The following is a 17,041-nucleotide window of genomic DNA, read 5'->3' on the forward strand; positions in this document are numbered from 1 at the left end:
GTGGTCAGTTCATCACACGTTGTCTCTGCCGCTCCTTCCTCCTCAGGGGGAGGACTCCTCTTCACTCGTCCCCTGCCCCAGCGTGGGGTCCCTCCTGCAGGAGACAGTCCTCCATGAACTTCTCCAACATGAGTCCTTTCCGTGGGCTGCAGTTCTTCATGAACTTTTCCAGCGTCGGTCCCTTCCCTGGGCTGCAGTCCTTCAGGCACAGACCGCTCCAGCGTGGGTCCCCTGCGGGGTCACAAGTCCTGCCAGAAAACCTGCTCCAGCGTGGGCTCCTCTCTCCATGGGGCCGCAGGTCCTGCCAGGAGCCTGCTCCAGCACGGGCTTCCCACGGGGTCACAGCCTCCTTCGGGCATCCCTCTGCTCCTGTGTGGGGTCCTCTCTCCCCAGGCTGCCGGTGGAGATCTGCTCCCCCGTGGACCTCCCTGGGCTGCAGGGGGACAGCCTGCCTCACCGTGGTCTTCATCACCACGGGCTGCAGGGGAATCTCTGCTCTGGCGCCTGGAGCATCTCCTCCCCTCCTTCTGCACTGACCTGGGGGTCTGCAGGGCTGTTGCTCTCACGTGTTCTCACTCCTCTCTCTGGCTGAAGCTGCCATATTTTGGTTTTTCCCCTTCTTAAAACTGTTCTCCCAGAGGCGCTACCACTGTCGCTGATGGGCTCGGCCTGGGCCAGCGGTGGGTCCGACTTGGAGCTGGCTGGCATTGGCACTGTCAGACATAGGGGAAGCTTCTACTATCTTCTCACAGAAGCCACCCCTGTAACCTCCCTGCTACCAAAACCTTGCCACACAAACCCAATACACTTAAAAATACTTGCCAGCATTGAGAGACAAGTGTTCAGTATAAATATGAATAAATACCTTTTATTTTCCCCTCTCTTTTTCTTCCCTCCCAAGAGAAACATAACAGATTTTAAAGCTCTGAAAACAGAAGCGATGCTATAAATGCAAGTCATTTAAATAGATACAGACTCCTTGAGGATGCTTTACACACCCATTTTACCAACAGGTGGCCACAGCAAATGATCAGGAAACTCCCTTGAACTCAGAGCGCTGTGTTTGAGCCACCGTAGCTCTCTTTTGACTCAGAAAAAAGCGTGTGAGGGTGTGAGCAGAAGGACATCTGCAGGAGTACAGGTGCCTTACAGTGATAGGCACCTCGATGTCATGAGTTGCTTTTTTTAAACAGTGGCACGTTTTTGAAGATCCCGAGTTTAGTAGCAATATCAGAATTGGCTCTTTAAGACCATGGCTGCTGACTTAACCCATGTGAGAAGTTAGTATTTTAATGCTTGCAATCCTTGGCTTACTGGCATGTTTTCAGTAACAAGGTAGTTCAAAACCTGAAGTAAAAATGTGGAGATGGGGTTTTGTAGGTTGGGCAGTATACAGGGTCTGTGTGCCACCATCCAGATGTGTTGCTGCATCCCTGTGCTGTATTACTGTAAGAGGAAGCCGCAGTTGCCTTGCTTCACCATTTGGTGTCGAAGTAGCATTTCTTGAGTTGGCTTTAAGAAACTGCTGTTTATACGCTTCTTTGTGTATTTTGATTTTACTGCATGCTTGGGTGGTTTATTTTATCTCTGTATTCATGAAAGTTTTGTAAGTTCGTTTTAATTAAAGAAGGGGTCTAGCTTGTTTGAATGGTAGACTTTCAGAGTTTGACAAAAGTTTGTCTAGAAGTGTTCATAACTGATCACTTATGAATAACACATTTCTGTATCACTAGTGTGCTAGAGTTGAGTGAGTGGGGGACAAAATGAGGGCAAAAATGAAATGTAACTTCATTTTTCTTGAAATAATTGGAGATCCTGTGCTGATAGTGCCTCTGTGGGTGTACCGCCAGCCAAAGCTGCAGAACGCAGGTACGACTGAAGTGCTCTTGCCAAAATCCCGAGGCAGCGTGCGATCCCGTGGTGGTGGCCTTAGAACGAGGAATTCTGCCATCTCTGCGCTGCAGGTGAAGCTTCTCGTTGGCCTTGATAGTTTTCTTGTGTAGTTTTATAAAGCTTATACCGCGTTTGACGTGAAGTCAAGGCGAGTGGGGTGGCTCAGCGTAAGCTGTGCACTGGCCCTAAGACTGTTTTCACTGCGTAGCCTTCCTGGGCTTAGCATGAACCTGGTTTTTAGTGGGACCTGCTGACGCTGACTTCAGCTGCCACTGTTGGTTTGTGTTCTTCTACAACCAGAGACTGAACTGTCTCGCACACAGCGTGGCGCTGAAACCGCCTGTGGGTCTCGGGCAGCCCCGGTGCTGCGGGCTGGCCTGTCGGTAGATCGCTGGGCACGCCATCGGGAAACCTCGTTTCTCTCTTCGTCTCTGTTAGCTCGCCGCTTCCACGGCGTCCGAGCGCTTCGCTGTGGTATGCGCGTTGCCAGAGAAGAAGGAGCCGGGTGAGCTGTAAGAGGTGGAGGGGTCTGGTCTGCTGGGCTATGGAGGGATCTGCCCGCGGCGGAGGAACGGCTGGGCCCTGCCGCCCCGCGCCTCTGCTGCTGCCTCAGCCGCGGGTTCCCGGGCGGCTGTCCTGGGCTGGGGAAGCCAGACGGAAAGCGAACCTTCCTCCCTGCTTCTTCGTTTTAGCCACTGGTGCTAATTGTTTAACTGGACTGTGCGTGACCGGCAAGGTGCTGGGGCGGGACCTGCAGGGCGGCCTCTGTGAGGAGCGGCGGGGCCTGCCCCGTGCTGGCCACGGCCGCTTCCAGCCGGCCCCACCGCCGGGCGCGGGCGAAGCCGGGGTAAGAAAGGGCCGAAAAGGCCGAGAGGAGGGAGCAGTGGGGCCAGCACCGCAGGAGGCACCGCGGCCGAGCCGAGCCGGTAGCGCCCTGAAAGGGCTGCAGCCCGCGGAGGCGGCGGCGGGGAGGAGGGAGCGGCGGGAAGGCATGGCCGTGCCCGGCCCCCGCGCTGCTCCCGCCTCGCCTGCGCGCTGCCCTGAGCCCGGCCGGCTGCTGTCCGTCGGGCACGGGCGGCGAGGTTTGCCTTCCCGGTTAGATGTGCCGGCACACCTACGTGTCCTTTAAATACTCCTCCGCCCCCAGTCTGTATCAAGAAAATATCTAGGAAAATACTTGGAAATATGTAGCCGTGTTTGGGCCGCGTATGGCTGTGGCTTGTCTTCAGACTGGCTGACGTAGAAACGGCAAAGTGGTTGAATTAATTAGCTGTAGAAGTTACTTGTTAAATAATACCAAACGAAGCCAGGATAAGATTTCTGTTAACATTAGTTGTTTCTTCTTTCAGCAGTGAAGGTGTTTAAGGATTGACAGAAATTCCCTTTTTATATGTATATGCGCAATTTAAATGCAAAAGCACGCTGCTTGTCTACTTGACACCGGTTCCTCGTGGGTTTAAGTTTACTAATTCAAGGGAGATAGTAAGTGAGGTTAAGGTTAGGCTATTTTATTTTTATGAAGTGTTTTTTCATGCTAGCACTGATTCTTTAATATTAATATCGTACACAGAGGTTTTTTCTCATCCTAAGCCTGTCCCATCCTTCTCTGCAGCAGAAATTAAAAACGGTATTCTGCTACATACTATTTTCTCATTAATATAATGAGCATAGGAAGTTTTTCCTTTTTTGTCTTTCTGTTTCAGATTTCTTCTCTCTTTTCAGTGCCATCTACTACTACCAGCTGTGCAGATTGAGTACATGAAAAGGGTGTGTGGAATTACTTTGTAAGCCCAACCCAGATATTTTCAATTGTTCAGACTCTTCCAAGTTTAAAAATAAGCGGTTAGACTTGTTATGTGACACTGTTCATATATGTTTAATTTAGTTGTCGTTTGCCAAGACTATCGACATGCCACGTATTCAGTGAAAGATTAAACTTTTAATTCATTATTTACTTTGAGAGAAGAAGCTGTGGTGAAATGAAGTTCTCGCTTTTCTCTTCCTACCCCATCTCTCTGGACCTAATCCTGTGGTCGGGGACATCTGTGATAAAGCATAGCTTGCTTTTAACAGCAGCGTGGTCAGGATAATTGGAATAAGATTGATGCACTAGTAAGTCTTTGGATATTGACAGGAAAACAGGACTGCTTGCAGATAGTATTTTGGCACATCTCTATGTGTGCGCATGCATGCATGTAAGTGTTTGATTTACTCGGGGTGGACTTTTTGTGTTGCTGCTTATGTCAGGCTTATGTTAGGAGGCTTCTGCTTCCAGGCATTCATTTGCTGCCTCATACAAAGCACAAAGAATACATGATGTTTGATAGCAAGCAACACAGGTTTTGACACTCACAGGCCAGGCAAAAGCTTCAGCATGCTCTGTTACCATGCTTATGGACCTAGCAGACCAGCTGCTCTGTCAAAACCAGCGCATCCACTTGTGAGGATTTGATATTGACAGTATAGCCAACAAATGACTCCATGGTGCGTAAATGCCTGCAATGTCTCTTTCCCTAGCTCTGAACATGGGCAGTGATGACACGCAGATGGTTACGGATCTCTTATGTCCTCCGTTATTGCATGGTAATATTTTTGGCATTTAATAGCCTACTCAGTCAGGGTGGGAGAAAAAAAAGTTTGGTCTAGCAGTTTCCTAAACACATCCATCCCTCACTGCGTGAGCCCGTTCTCTGATGTTGAACTTAGCCTGCTAGGAGGCCTGGGGTGGCTGCAGTCTGGGTTGGAAGCATCCTTGCTCTGCCAGCACCATTCAGTGACATCCTTCCATAGAGCAACAACAAGCGATCAGCCTGCTTTGCTTGTGCCTGTGTCAGTAGATGTCTCTTGTAATTTCTTTATTCAAAATACTGTAGAGGAGTATTTTATCAGAAGTTGCATGGAAAATAAAGCAATGCTGCACAGAAGTAGCTGAATCTAAATAATGAATGCAATTTATATAGTATTTAATCCTACTTCTCATACGTTACCCCTGACTCAGAAGCAGAGACAATGGCATACAGCCTGGTAACATTCTTACTACATCAAATAGGTATGCATGGTATCATTTGGGTAAGGGGAAAGCAGCGTTTACATCCTGTATGTCCTGTGAAGGTGAGAAGCATGCCTGTGCTCTTCTCAGTTACAGTGTGCAGCAGCCACTGGTGTGGGATGCTTTTGTTTCCTTGAAAGGAGAGTGCAGCAGAACACTGCACCCTTCCCACGCTGGTGTGTGTAGTCCGTGCTGATTCAGCGGCATTTATCTTGAAGGGCAGGGGCTGGGTGAGCTTGCAGGAGTAACTCGGACAGCATCACTGTCGTTTCTTCAGGGCTAGGATTAGACGAAGGACACAAGGTTCAGTGGTGGCCTGTGGGAAGAAGCCTGGTGGTCCTGGTGCCTGTGTTAGTAAAAAGTCCTCCCAACTCCTCCGCCCAGCTCTGGTTTTGGTTACTCTCTGCTTTTTCCTTGGGTTCAGCGTTCATTCAGCCGGTGAATGGTCCATGGGGCTAAGGCTGGTTGCTGCTTTCCTTCCTGCTCCAGGACTGACTTACTGACTCATTGTGGGCAGATGTGCATGGGATTAGGCAGGTGTACTCCAGCACACCTGAGTTAACCGGATAGCCCGCAGAGGAGGAGGGGGCTTTTTTTGGTGCTGTAAAGCAGCAAAAAACCAAAATTTAGGTTTGAGTAATGAAAGCTACCAGTGCTTTTGTTTAGTTCTGTCAATGTATGAGCCACACAGCAGTACTGTTTTGGGATATGTCATGAGCCTGTGATAGCCCAGGGAGTGTAAGATTTCACATGGTCTGTTGCAGTAAGATAAAGAGGACTGTCAAAATCTTGAAATAGAGCTCTCGTAATGACATGGCTTTTAACTAACCTGACCTCTGGAGTAGTCTACCTTTTGAAGGTAGAATTTTGTGGAAAAAAGTATGTTTTATTTACATAAACCAGTAATACTTTTTTTTGCTGCAATTTGTTCTATAAAAGGAGGTGTGAGAGAGGGAAAAAGCTTGTATGCATGCCTTTGCTATGGCCTGTATTTCAAGCACGGCACTCAAACAGCATTATAAACGAGATCTGACATTGGAGCTTACTACTTTCACTTCAGGAAGTGGGGAAAAGTATGCATGCTTTTTTGGTTTAGTTCCAAAATAAAAGGCAGCAAATTTTCTGGAGGATCTGTCAGAAATACTGGAACTTTATATTATTTGTTGAGGGGCCAGCTCTGACTTGCAGAAACTTGAAATGCTGTCTTTAAATCTTTCAGCTCCCTTTTCACCATCTGTGCTTCTCTATTCAGTGTGGAAAACTGTGACTCAGCTAGGAAAGCAAGTCCCTTTCGCTTTTGTTTTGATAAATTTCACTCTGTGTTTCTCCTGCCTTGCTGCTTTGCCTGGGTGCAGTTTGTGTTGGGCTCAGCAGAAGAGAAGTGTTTGGAGGAACCTTGCTCTGTAAGCTGCATCCGGGATTTTCCTGGCTGGGAAAGTTCGATGAACATCAGAGGATGCTAGATTTGCTAGCAGTTGAGTGTCCTCATCTCTCTTTGGGAAGAACGGTGCCAGCGTGTGTCAAGTGAGCAACTGTTAGGCCCTGGCTCAGGGAGTGCTCTCTGTATGCTGGTAATTTCACCAATTATCACTATGCCACTGACCTTCCTATTTCAGAGGAGGTGACCAAAGATGTTGTGGTGTAGCAGCTCTGACTTCATCTTGCGTCCTCAGATTTCCTTGACCCCTCTGGCTGATTTTAGAATCGGAAATGATACAAAGTCAGGGTGGTAATGCATGAAGATAGGCTTGCTTGCTTTTTTAATTGTTATTTTTAATCTCAGTTGTTTCTTTTTTTTTAATACATTAGTTATATTTGATACTTTCAGTTTTCGATAAGGTGTAGTAAGAACATAAGAGAACTGTGCCTTTGCAGGTCTAAAAGGCAGCTGGTTGGATGCCCAGGGCAGTACCGTGCTGTTGCTGTCAGCATCCCAGAGCTTCTCTAGGTGTGATGCTGCTGGTGCTCGCCTTTGTCCTGGTGCTTGAAAGTTGTGTTCAAGCTGGGTGAGGCAGCAAGCAGAGCTGTCAACACAGAGATGAAAGCTCTGCTGAGGTTCTGCCAGGCTGAAAACTTGGCTTTCTGCAAGGTCAGTGGCAAAACTCCATTGACTTCACCTAGTCCAGGATTTCTTTGTTTTGGTTTTTATCGGTTGTGAGGAGGAAACTCTGTAGTTAATCCCTTCCCTCTTCTGTTTTCACTCAGTGTTCCCAGGTGGCAGCTTTCAGATGGGACAGACACCCTTGTTTCAGCATAGTCTGCCAACAGTTTGCATAGCCATGCAATGCCAGATTTTAATGTGATTTTCATATAAGATGAAGTTTATTTGATGGTGTTCTTTGCCTGTATTTTCTTGAAAAAAATTTGTTTTTTCAGCCATTGGTTTGATTTCAGTTTAATTGACAGAGGGGTAGATAAGCCTAATATAACAGCTTTTTAAAAGTCTTTGGAAAGTTGGAGGCTGGTAGAGAGGAGAGGTCTCATAACCACTCCACTGAGAGGGTCACTCCAGGATAAGGTCCAGAGTTGAAGACAGTGATTAAGTGCTCCAGAATGGAGAAAACCTTCAGTGAGGCTTTTTTTTTATATCAAAATCCATCCTGACAAGACAAGGAAGCTGAAGGAAATCAGACACCATTAATGTTGCTGTTTCTTTGCTTTTGACAAGGAGACAGAAATCTTTCCTCTTGGTTAAGACTAAATTATCCTATCGGCTCTAAATGATCATGTGTTTTTGTGCTTGCATTTGAGGTATGTGCGCCTTTTGCCATTTGTAGTGTAACTGTGGCAGTTCATGTTATAAGGTAGTCTAATATGCCCTGCTTCTTGTGTGGGTTTTGTAGGCTCTGCTGAGTTTGCAGCTAGCTCAGGCATGTCTACACAACCCTTCTGTCACTGCTGTGATGCCCCATCAGTACTTACAGAGCAGCCTCAAGCATGTTTGCACTGGCTTATCTCCGAGTAGCATTTAGAGCTCCTAAGTGGTAGATACCTTCGCTCTTTTAGTAATGTTTTCTCATTTATAACATGTAACACCATTCCCATGGCTTCCAGTCTGCTGACAGAGGTGATGCAAGGTCTTGGTTTTACTCTATAAAGTCTATAATGGCCCAGACTCTTGTCTGTCTCCTGTGTCTGGAGCCAGTGCCACACATGAGTAAAATGCCCAGAATAATCATCCCTGACTTTGAATGTGTGTGATAAAGAAGGAGGGTATTAGGCGGCTTCCTCTCTCCTTTGATACTGCCTGGGTGTGTTGACATGCCTGATTTATCAAGATTTTCTTCATAGCATGCTCTAGTTTGCACTGCATGGGGCTGTTAAGTGCTCAGTTGATACCACATCCTTTTTGTTCTGCAAGATTTAAAATCCGTTAAGTACCACGTGTGCCTACAGGATGCATTAAACAATTTTAAATGGAAACTAGCTGAACAACTGGTTTTTGCTGACATTTAAAAATCATTAAAACATTGCTGTTCCTACTTGATAAATCAAGATCAAGTGTCAGAGTCCTACTAATCAGCTGTTTGGTGTTGAAAGTGTATTTTTCTGTCTTAACGTTTTCAGTTTTCTTTTTCATCAGACTTTCTGGTTTTATATTAATGTAGGTCTCTTAGCTCCAATGTAGAGCTGGAGTAGGGTTTATTAGTTTACAATTAAGTTTATGATTTGCTTTTAATAAACCAAAATACTCAAATTGCAGTTTAAACTAAGTAGTACTTAATTCCTGTGTCTTTTAGAAAGAACAGAATATCTTAAAAGTGAAAGCAAAATATATATGGTTCTGATAAGAAATTTTATTAAGCAAATCAGCACCAGGAAAATACATAGAAAATCATCTGAAGCAGTGGGATTTCCTGATAAAAGCACCTGTGGCATCCCGTAAATAGGGGGTCATATTTATGACAACAGTTAAGACTGTTGTGTTGAAGTCGGATATTTTTTTATCTCATTGGCACTGCATATTTGCTTCATTAACCTTTTTTAATATACTGATGTACCTCATTTCTCACTGTGTGATAGAGTATGAATTAAGACTGAATTATAAATGCTAATTAAGAAGATGATTGAGAGAATAAGGAATGTCGTGGCATCTCTGGTTCTATTTCTCTGCAAGTGAATGTAACCTGCATCTCACGAAAATACATCGTTAGATCTTTTAGGGGATTTTTTTCTAGCTCTAAAGAGAAGCTTGTCAGCCCTGTAGCTCTGGTGCTGGCTTCTTCTGTGACGTAGTTTTCTACAGAGTGAGGATTTACACGCTAACTGTAGATGAAAAAAGAGGGTACATTCCTGTCTTCGGTGTTCTAGATGGGGCAATCCAAAGCAAGTAAATTGCGTGTCCCTGTTTATCTTCCAGGGTGTCAGCAGCTCTCTCTGGACTTTCGAATACATAGGAACAGTGGGCATTGGGCTTGGAGGCAGCCTTCCCCTCCCCGCCCCAAGAAATCTGTGGCAAGGTCAGCCGTGACAAGATCACAAGTGCTTCTCCAAGGGCGAGTAAACTTGAGAGGAAGCACAGAGGCCTTCCCCCTTTTAGGAAGGCTCAGTGCTGCTGGAAAATAAATGGTTTCAGAAGGCCTGCCTGCTGTGCTTTGTGTCTCTCCTGCCTGGGACCATCTAGTTTAAGAGATTAACTCTAGGTTTCAGAAGAAGCACAGATACGTTCCGGCCTGCAGCCTGTAAAGACAGAGAGTTAGTTGCTATTGGTTAATTTAATTTCCACCTAGGAATATGTATTTCTAATGTTTTGGGAAGCCCTTTTGAATCTAAGGGGTGCTCTGGAACTGAGCCAAGATGCCTCTCTACTCTGGTCCACACCCTTTAACTTTTTGTCTGGGCCCTCTTCTTTGGTACATTATGGCATGTAGGTTTTCTGAAGTAACTGATCTTGCTACCATTCGTAGACAGGTGAATTAAAACCTTTGTCGTGGAGGTAGGTGGAATAACATAGGTTTAATTCTGCAAATTTTCCCTCAACTGCCATTGCCTGCCTGTTTTTGTGAGATCTGTTTGTACAAGGGTGAACGGGTGAAATTAACTTCGGTAGCATCCTCCTAGAGCATTCTCATTAAATGAGAAATGATCTATCTGCAGCTCATAGTTACTTGTGTTAACGTTTGCCATAGGGGTACTTATTTAAGCAGGTAATCATTCTAAACATAATTCTTTGCCATCTGCACATCAGATGGACACTGTTTTAAGGCTGTTTCTAGTTGAAACAGGTATCAGTAGGAATATTATTCTATAGTAATGTCAGCAGTTTTCCACTGAAGTGCCCACTAACTTGTAAGCATATTACAAAACTAGGTACTAGCCGGCACAGTAAATCACATCAGAATTTCACTGGCTATAGATGTTGTTTTTCTCTGATTCTTTCAAAACTATTCCATCTTCTGTGTCCTTTGTAAATAGACAATAAAGAAAGCACTTTACTGCAGTAGGGCCCTAATCTACAGAGTCTTCGAGCCTCTAGAGAGTGATTCTCAGTAGATGGTAGTGAGGTTAGAAAGTCTGTGGGCACAAAAATAGAGCACAGTCTGGGATACATTTGCTCAGTAATACAGTTCAAATGCACCTTGAAGTTGCATCTTGATTGACAGTGCAAGTCACCACGGGAGAGTGTATAAATCACTGTTGCTAAGCAGTCAACTTTTATATTTATTTAAATAGCCATATTGAAAGTGATTGTTGGTAAGAGATGAAGAAAGGACAACAACACTGAAATTTGAACAGCACTTGTAACTTCAGGGGACTTACGGTACAGTGCAAGTATTCCAGGCTTGTGTAATTGTATCTTTAGTCATTGACCCCTCTAGAAACAAATCATCTTCTTATTGCTTTCATGGTTTGCTATTAATAAACATGATGAAGACTAATGTAATTATTGGGTGTTAATAAAACCTATTCCAACTAATAAGTTATCTTTCCAGACCTAAGAGTGTTACTAGAGTGCTAAGCATGGAGTTGTGGCACTAGGCACACAGGTAAGAGCTGTAGTGTCCTCACAAAACCACAGCTGACAGGTAGTAGAGTGAGTGCATCTGAAGGATGCACGTTTGTGCACAACATGCAGAGGACGCAATGCCAGCAGCGATTCCAGCCTGCTTAGAAATACTCTCGGCTTTGTTTTCATACCAGTTTTTTTTCCACAGGTGAGCATGGTTAGTAAGAATCCAGTTAGCCAACATGAACCTGACTAAAACTTCATGAATAATGCTGAGAAATCTTACTAGTTGTCTCACTAGTTAATGATATTTTAACCTTGTGGGTTTTGCAGTTCACCCACAGGATTTGCCATCTGCAGGGAACTCAGTGTGCAGTGACTGTCTGCGTGGTTGTAGCCTCTGGTCTGCTAACTGAGCATCCTTGAAATAGCTCAGTGAAGATTTGAGAGCACTGAAAACAACAGAGTGCCCTGGCAGCAGGGCTTGGGCATTTTACAGCATAAGCAGCAGTATTCTGGATGTCTCTCTAAGTACGTTTGGGATGTTAGGTTTGGGGTTTTTTGCTAACCAGTGCTATTGTGCTTAAGTATTAGTAGGATAAAAATAGCGTCATTCTTTTTTCCTATTTAAGCATACCATGCAAAGCAGCCTGATTTAGTCACAGGTGAAGGAATTGCATAGCATTTCAGATGAGCATGAGCAACGTGATATTATCCTTAGTGTTTTCCTTTTTTTTTTTTTTTTTTTTTTTTATTTCCTTGGAATGGAATGAGACTAATAGCTCAGTACTTGATAAGTGGGGTGGTCACTGAATGCTTTGCACTAATGCATTGCTGGTTCCCCTGCAAGTCACTTTAACAGCCATTGCTTGGCAATCTTTTTATTTTGGTCAGTGTGAAACTGGCAGGTAGTTTTAGCTCAGATGCTGGTGGCTAAACATATTTGTGTCCTAAAGCCTAAATGTCTATTGCCTTTATTTGTGCTTTGGTTCGTCTGAGTCTTCTCTAGCAGATGTCGTTGTGAAAAGAGCAAGGTTTCACCATCCCTGCCTAGTGTGCTAGTTTTCTACTTCAGCTTTTCTAGACCAAATTTTTTTGAATGTGAGGCTTGTTACCCAACCTCCAGTATGAATTGTTAGTGGGGTTTTGTTTTGATTACATCTCCCCAGCTAAAGAGTTAAAACTATTGGTGTATCTCTGACTCAGAGATACAATAGTACCACAGCTTAGATCGCAGGTATTTGACGTTCCAAAATAGAGTAACTCATCTATGCTTTCTTACCTTTAACGACGAAAGATTTCTGTTTTTCTTTAGCATGTGTTGCAGCAGATGAGGCAAATAATTACATTATGTTAGCAGCTCTCCAATTTCATTCCTCTTTACTGATGCGCAACCAGATGGAGTTGCACATGATGGCACCAGCTCGTAGTGTGGTCTTTGCCACACACTGAACGTGTGGGTGTATCTCAAAAGTCCTGTGATACAGCTATCAGGCCAGACCTTGCAGTGCTTATTCAGGCAGTGCTCTCATTAACTGCAGTGGGCATCTACCCAAATCCTGGGATTTGGCTGCTTTTTAAAAGATTTTCTCTAGGGCTTGTGTTTTGTTTTGTTTTGGGAACTGATACAGGTAGATTTGCTAGGCTCCATAGCGTAACTGTGGTTAATAGGTATAAAAGCATTTGTAGGCTGCAGTGTTATTTCTTGATCAATTAAAGCCCACCCCACGTACAGCTCCATCCTTGCTTTCACTCAATGTGAAAGTGAGGGCTTTCTAAAGTGGGGTGAATTGCATGGCCCATGTACTACAGGAAATTAAGTTAGTGTGCTTATGGTTTCTTCTGGCCCTAAAAAATGACTGTATCGTGAAACTGGTATGTGAACTGCTTTGTATTGGATCTTGAGGGAGTGCCTCAGTGACTGGAAGGAGGATTAGGCTTTTATTGGAAGGTAATGCACTCTTAATTGAAAGTGTGGGTGATGTATAAAAAAAGTGTATTTGAGGATACCAGCCATAGGCTAACAAATCATTTGGCATTCCTGCCCGAGGATGAGCTCTCGATAGTTCTGGCTACGGAGTGTCAGTGCAGGAGTCTGAGTCCTGCCCAGATGGAAGCCAGTGTTCCCTTGGCTGGCAGCTGTGCAGTGCTTCACACTGGTCTCTGCCGTGTGTTGGGACGCATCTCAGCCTCTCATGAGATGGGTCAGATCTGGGGAGATGTCCCTGGTAGCAAATTTTATAACAATGAGTTTATTCACTTGTACATTTGAGACCGGGAAACTGCAGCATGATGCTTTTTAATGGTCAATTGGTTAAGTTTGTGAAAGGTTTGCAATTAGAGATACAACTTTAGGAACTACTTGTGTTAGACTGCATCATCTCACCGTGACTGTTTTTATATTTTCTTTAATTTCACCCTTGGGCAAGCATGGTCATGTACTTCCATCCCTGCTTCCTCTTCTACAAATGTTCTCATTCAGTTTGCTTCTGGTCTTTCCCCCCCCCCCCCCGCCTTCTGGCATTAGAACTTTATTTTTAAAATACATAAAGCTGTAGGGTTTCTCATCAGTAGAATCAAATAGAACATCAAAAATATAATTAAATAACTTTCATTTCTTTGCCAAAAACAAATTATTTTTTCTTGTCTATTTTGGGTGACTTTATCACACCCTCAAGGGAATCATTTTCATCATGTCTGTCAGTGTGATCTTGCCTTAGAAATGGAACGATCTTTTAAAAGTAGTATGAAATTCAAATAAATGTTTGAAAAGAGAAACATGTAAAATAATTATATTCCATAATAGCCAGGGAATTCAGAGTAAACACTGTTGGTTTTGGTTTTTTTTTAAATCTTATTTAAAAAAATAAAGTAACGTAGGGAACCCTAATTGTTCCCTGAGCCATATCAGTATGGGAGTAATCCGGTTCATTAGATCTTGGTGTCTGCTGAAGATTTCAGCTGTTTAGAAAGTGCAATATTTTTTTAGTATTATAAATGTTACAAAATGTTGTAAAATAATACTGGAAACAAGTTAGTATAAGAGTAATATATTTTAGTTCTGTAATTTACTTACTACATATGAGACATATCAAGGTGTAAGTTACCTGCGTTGCACATACTTGTAATGAATCAGTATATTTTGCCTGTAATAGACTAAGTAAAGTTGGGAATATTCTTTGATTTTTTTCTTTTTTTTTTTAATTCTCCACTCCCCCCCCAAATAAAGAGCAAACCAAAACCTCGCTTTAATTGGTTAATTAAAGTGTTATAGATGGCAAAGTGGAATGGAGCTCTGGTTTATGATGTAGGGCTGTCTGGATGAAGTCCTTCTTCTTTAGTAGTTACAGACATTATCATGCTCTCCTGGTTTCTGTTCTCCATCTCTGTGGGATTTGTTTAAGTTTTGTTTTCCATTTTCAAAATTCTTGAGGTGGCTTTATGTTGGTGCTAATCTGATTGTATTTCTTTTACATTTTTGTTGTGTTATAATTTTTCTGAGCTGCTGCACCTAGAAGCTGAAAGGATTTTACTTACAAAGAGGGAACTTGGCATACTATGAATTCTGATATAGTGGGTGTCTTTTTCCCAGCCTGTGATCTGGGTTTTCTTTGCTTTGCCATGAGCAACAAAGAGTGAAAAAAGAAATGTTCTCTGAAGGATATCTGCTTCTCAGGCTAGATCACTAGGCAGGAGCAACTTCTACTGTGCTCTCTATGTCTTGATGGTTTGGAGTACAAGGTGTGCCTTGGGGCTGGGTTTCTAGCTTTGCTGTCCAAGTTCCCAGAGAGAGTGAGTGAGTGTGCTCATCTGCTTTTTTTTCTCAAATAGCAAAGTGCATACATTTCCCCTCAAAGGACTGTAGGAGTGCAATCACCTGAAAGTCGAGAACATTACTTCAGTGTTTCCTGTTTTGCACCCAAGGAACACTGTTTGTGTACTGCACTCATTGCTGAGCACTCTCATGTTGATTTTTTCCTTCTAATTATGAGATTGGGTGTGCACAAATGTCATGAAGAAAGCCAGTGTAACTGTTCAAGCCTTGTGCATTGACAAGATTGCAAATTGACCTGTCTGGATTGGAGGTCCTGTGCTAGTTGTTCACTATATCAAAAATGAATGTTGCCCATAATTCTGCTATGTTGAGGGTTGTTTGGTTTTTTGGTTTTGTTTGGTTTGGGGTTTTTTTGTTGTTGTTGTTTTTGTTTGGTTGGGTTTTTTTGTTCAAAGTGAATGGTTAGAGAGATACTTGGCATAGAAAGGACCAGATTCTACAAACTGCTGTAGTATGGAGCTCTTGCCAAACTCCTGGGGACATCCATGGGATGAAGTCTGCCCTGTGCTTGTTAAGTTGCCTTTGCCTTACAGGGCAGAGAGGATTCCAGATTTTTTTGAGCATGGTGGAAATGTGTGGGATCAGGGATTATTTTGTGTGTGTGTGAGACCTTATCTGAAGAAAGACAATCTCTGCATAGCATTGCCATGAGGGTGGAAGTCCCAGGACCACTTCTGTTTGAAGTAGAGAGGATGAGAGATCATGTTTTTTCAGCATGGGATTGTAAAGTCCAGGTTGCATCCTATTGCTTGGTAGTTATATATTAATAAAGTGTAGGTCCAAAGGGCTTGTGTTACCTTGTCTTGACGCTCTTAATCTAGTGAAACTTTTCTTCATTTCTGTTGCATTTCTTCTATGTGCTGTACTACAGAAACACTGATCTTGCTGGTCAGTTGGCTGCTTGTTTTTCGTTTTCCATTTTGAGAAGCCTGATGCTGTTACTGAGAACAGTGCTGGTAGGTTATTTATGTATTCTGCCTAATTATTTCATGGCTATATGCATTTCTTCAGCCTACAGTAAAATGAGATTAACTATTTCAAGCCTTGGTAAAAGGTACTGTACATTTGGGTATTAAAATCAACTGCTTGTTTTTACTTTGTCTCCTTATCAAGGGCTGGATTGAAGCATTCGTGTAACCATGAGTGAATCATAGGTTTGAAGTGTTCCCACTTGTAAGTTTGCAGACTAATATCAGGTAGGGGAGCTTACCAAGTATTTCAGTACTGAGCACAGTGAAAGATGTTTGTGGAGAAAAAATTGCTAGTGACCTAAATTTAGTTTGAATTTAGCCCACACTGAAGAATGGTATGCAACTTCTTTGTAGTATGTTGTGTTTATAGCGTGGAAAGTACCCATGTTTAAAACAGGCTTTAAATCACAGCCTTTCTCTGTGCGTTATTTTAGTGGGGGAACAAAAAGGCTCTTATTATGGAGTGCTTTTGTATTGCTTTATAACCATCATAGCTCTGACAGAGAAAGCTGAATTATTTTTCTGACTCGCATTCAATAGTATTAACAGGCTTCTCGGCACCTTCCGACTGCAGTTGCTGAGCCTGTCAGAAAGCAGCTGCTTGTGCAGATCGAAGGTAGAGCTAGAGCTCTGGATTTCAGTCTGCGGTTCATGGAGCTACTTTCTACTAGTGAGATGTTTCAGAAAGTTGTCTAGGAAATGCAAATCTGTGCCACGTATCACTCTACAAATGTGAACTTTAAAGGGATCTGCTTCCACTGAAATAGTTTGAGATCTGTCATTTGGAAAATGTTGAAAACCAGGCATTCAAAGCAGTCACAGTGTTTCAAGAGAATATAGTCGCTATTGTGGAAAAGTTCATATGAGGTCACCTGAACTGTTGCTAGGTTAGAGAGACTGTAGTGGGAATGTTTTCCCTTTTCCTTGCTCTGATGTCTCTGAAGGAAACAGACCTGCACTGTCCTTTCTGCACAAAAGGAAAGGAGGATTGTAGTGTCTAAAAGGCCCTGACTGTCTTAATGCCAAAAAGAATATGCCTTGTTATGTATTTTATGGAGGTAAAGCAAACATCCCTGGTCAATGTATAGCTGATGGTTTTGATGGTATGATGCCTGATTTCCTGACACCCCCCAACCTGCCCTAGCCCCAAGCACTGTTGTACAAGGTCTGTAACTGCAGAATTGGCTGTAAAGAGCCACTTAAAAAGTGGCCACATAAAAATCACACTCCCATTCAGAGCTATAAATTGGAATTAAGGTGTCTGACCTTGTTTGTCTGTTACTTCAGAAAACCAGATGCAGCTTTATGTTATTGCTAGGGAACAAACACGTGTGTAGCATACTCCC

The 17,041-nt window shown here is 43.4% G+C and overlaps 1 protein-coding gene across 9 annotated transcripts in view; it reads left to right on the plus strand.

Moving 5' to 3' along the window:
* The window catches only part of COBL (cordon-bleu WH2 repeat protein), a 211,184-nt gene that overhangs the window by 74,004 nt on the left and 120,139 nt on the right, over nt 1-17,041 (plus strand). The window contains exon 1 of one of the 9 annotated variants that reach the window (XM_030011756.2): nt 9,335-9,438. The exons of 7 other annotated variants lie outside the window; for them this stretch is intronic. The gene's annotated coding sequence lies outside the window, so the exon portion shown is untranslated. Of the gene's footprint in view, nt 1-9,334; nt 9,439-17,041 lie in introns of those variants that run through there. One more of the 9 variants, XM_041123047.1, reaches the window with a different exon arrangement.

The sequence above is a fragment of the Aquila chrysaetos genome, chromosome 4, assembly GCF_900496995.4.
Source record: "Aquila chrysaetos chrysaetos chromosome 4, bAquChr1.4, whole genome shotgun sequence".
NCBI lineage: Eukaryota > Metazoa > Chordata > Aves > Accipitriformes > Accipitridae > Aquila > Aquila chrysaetos.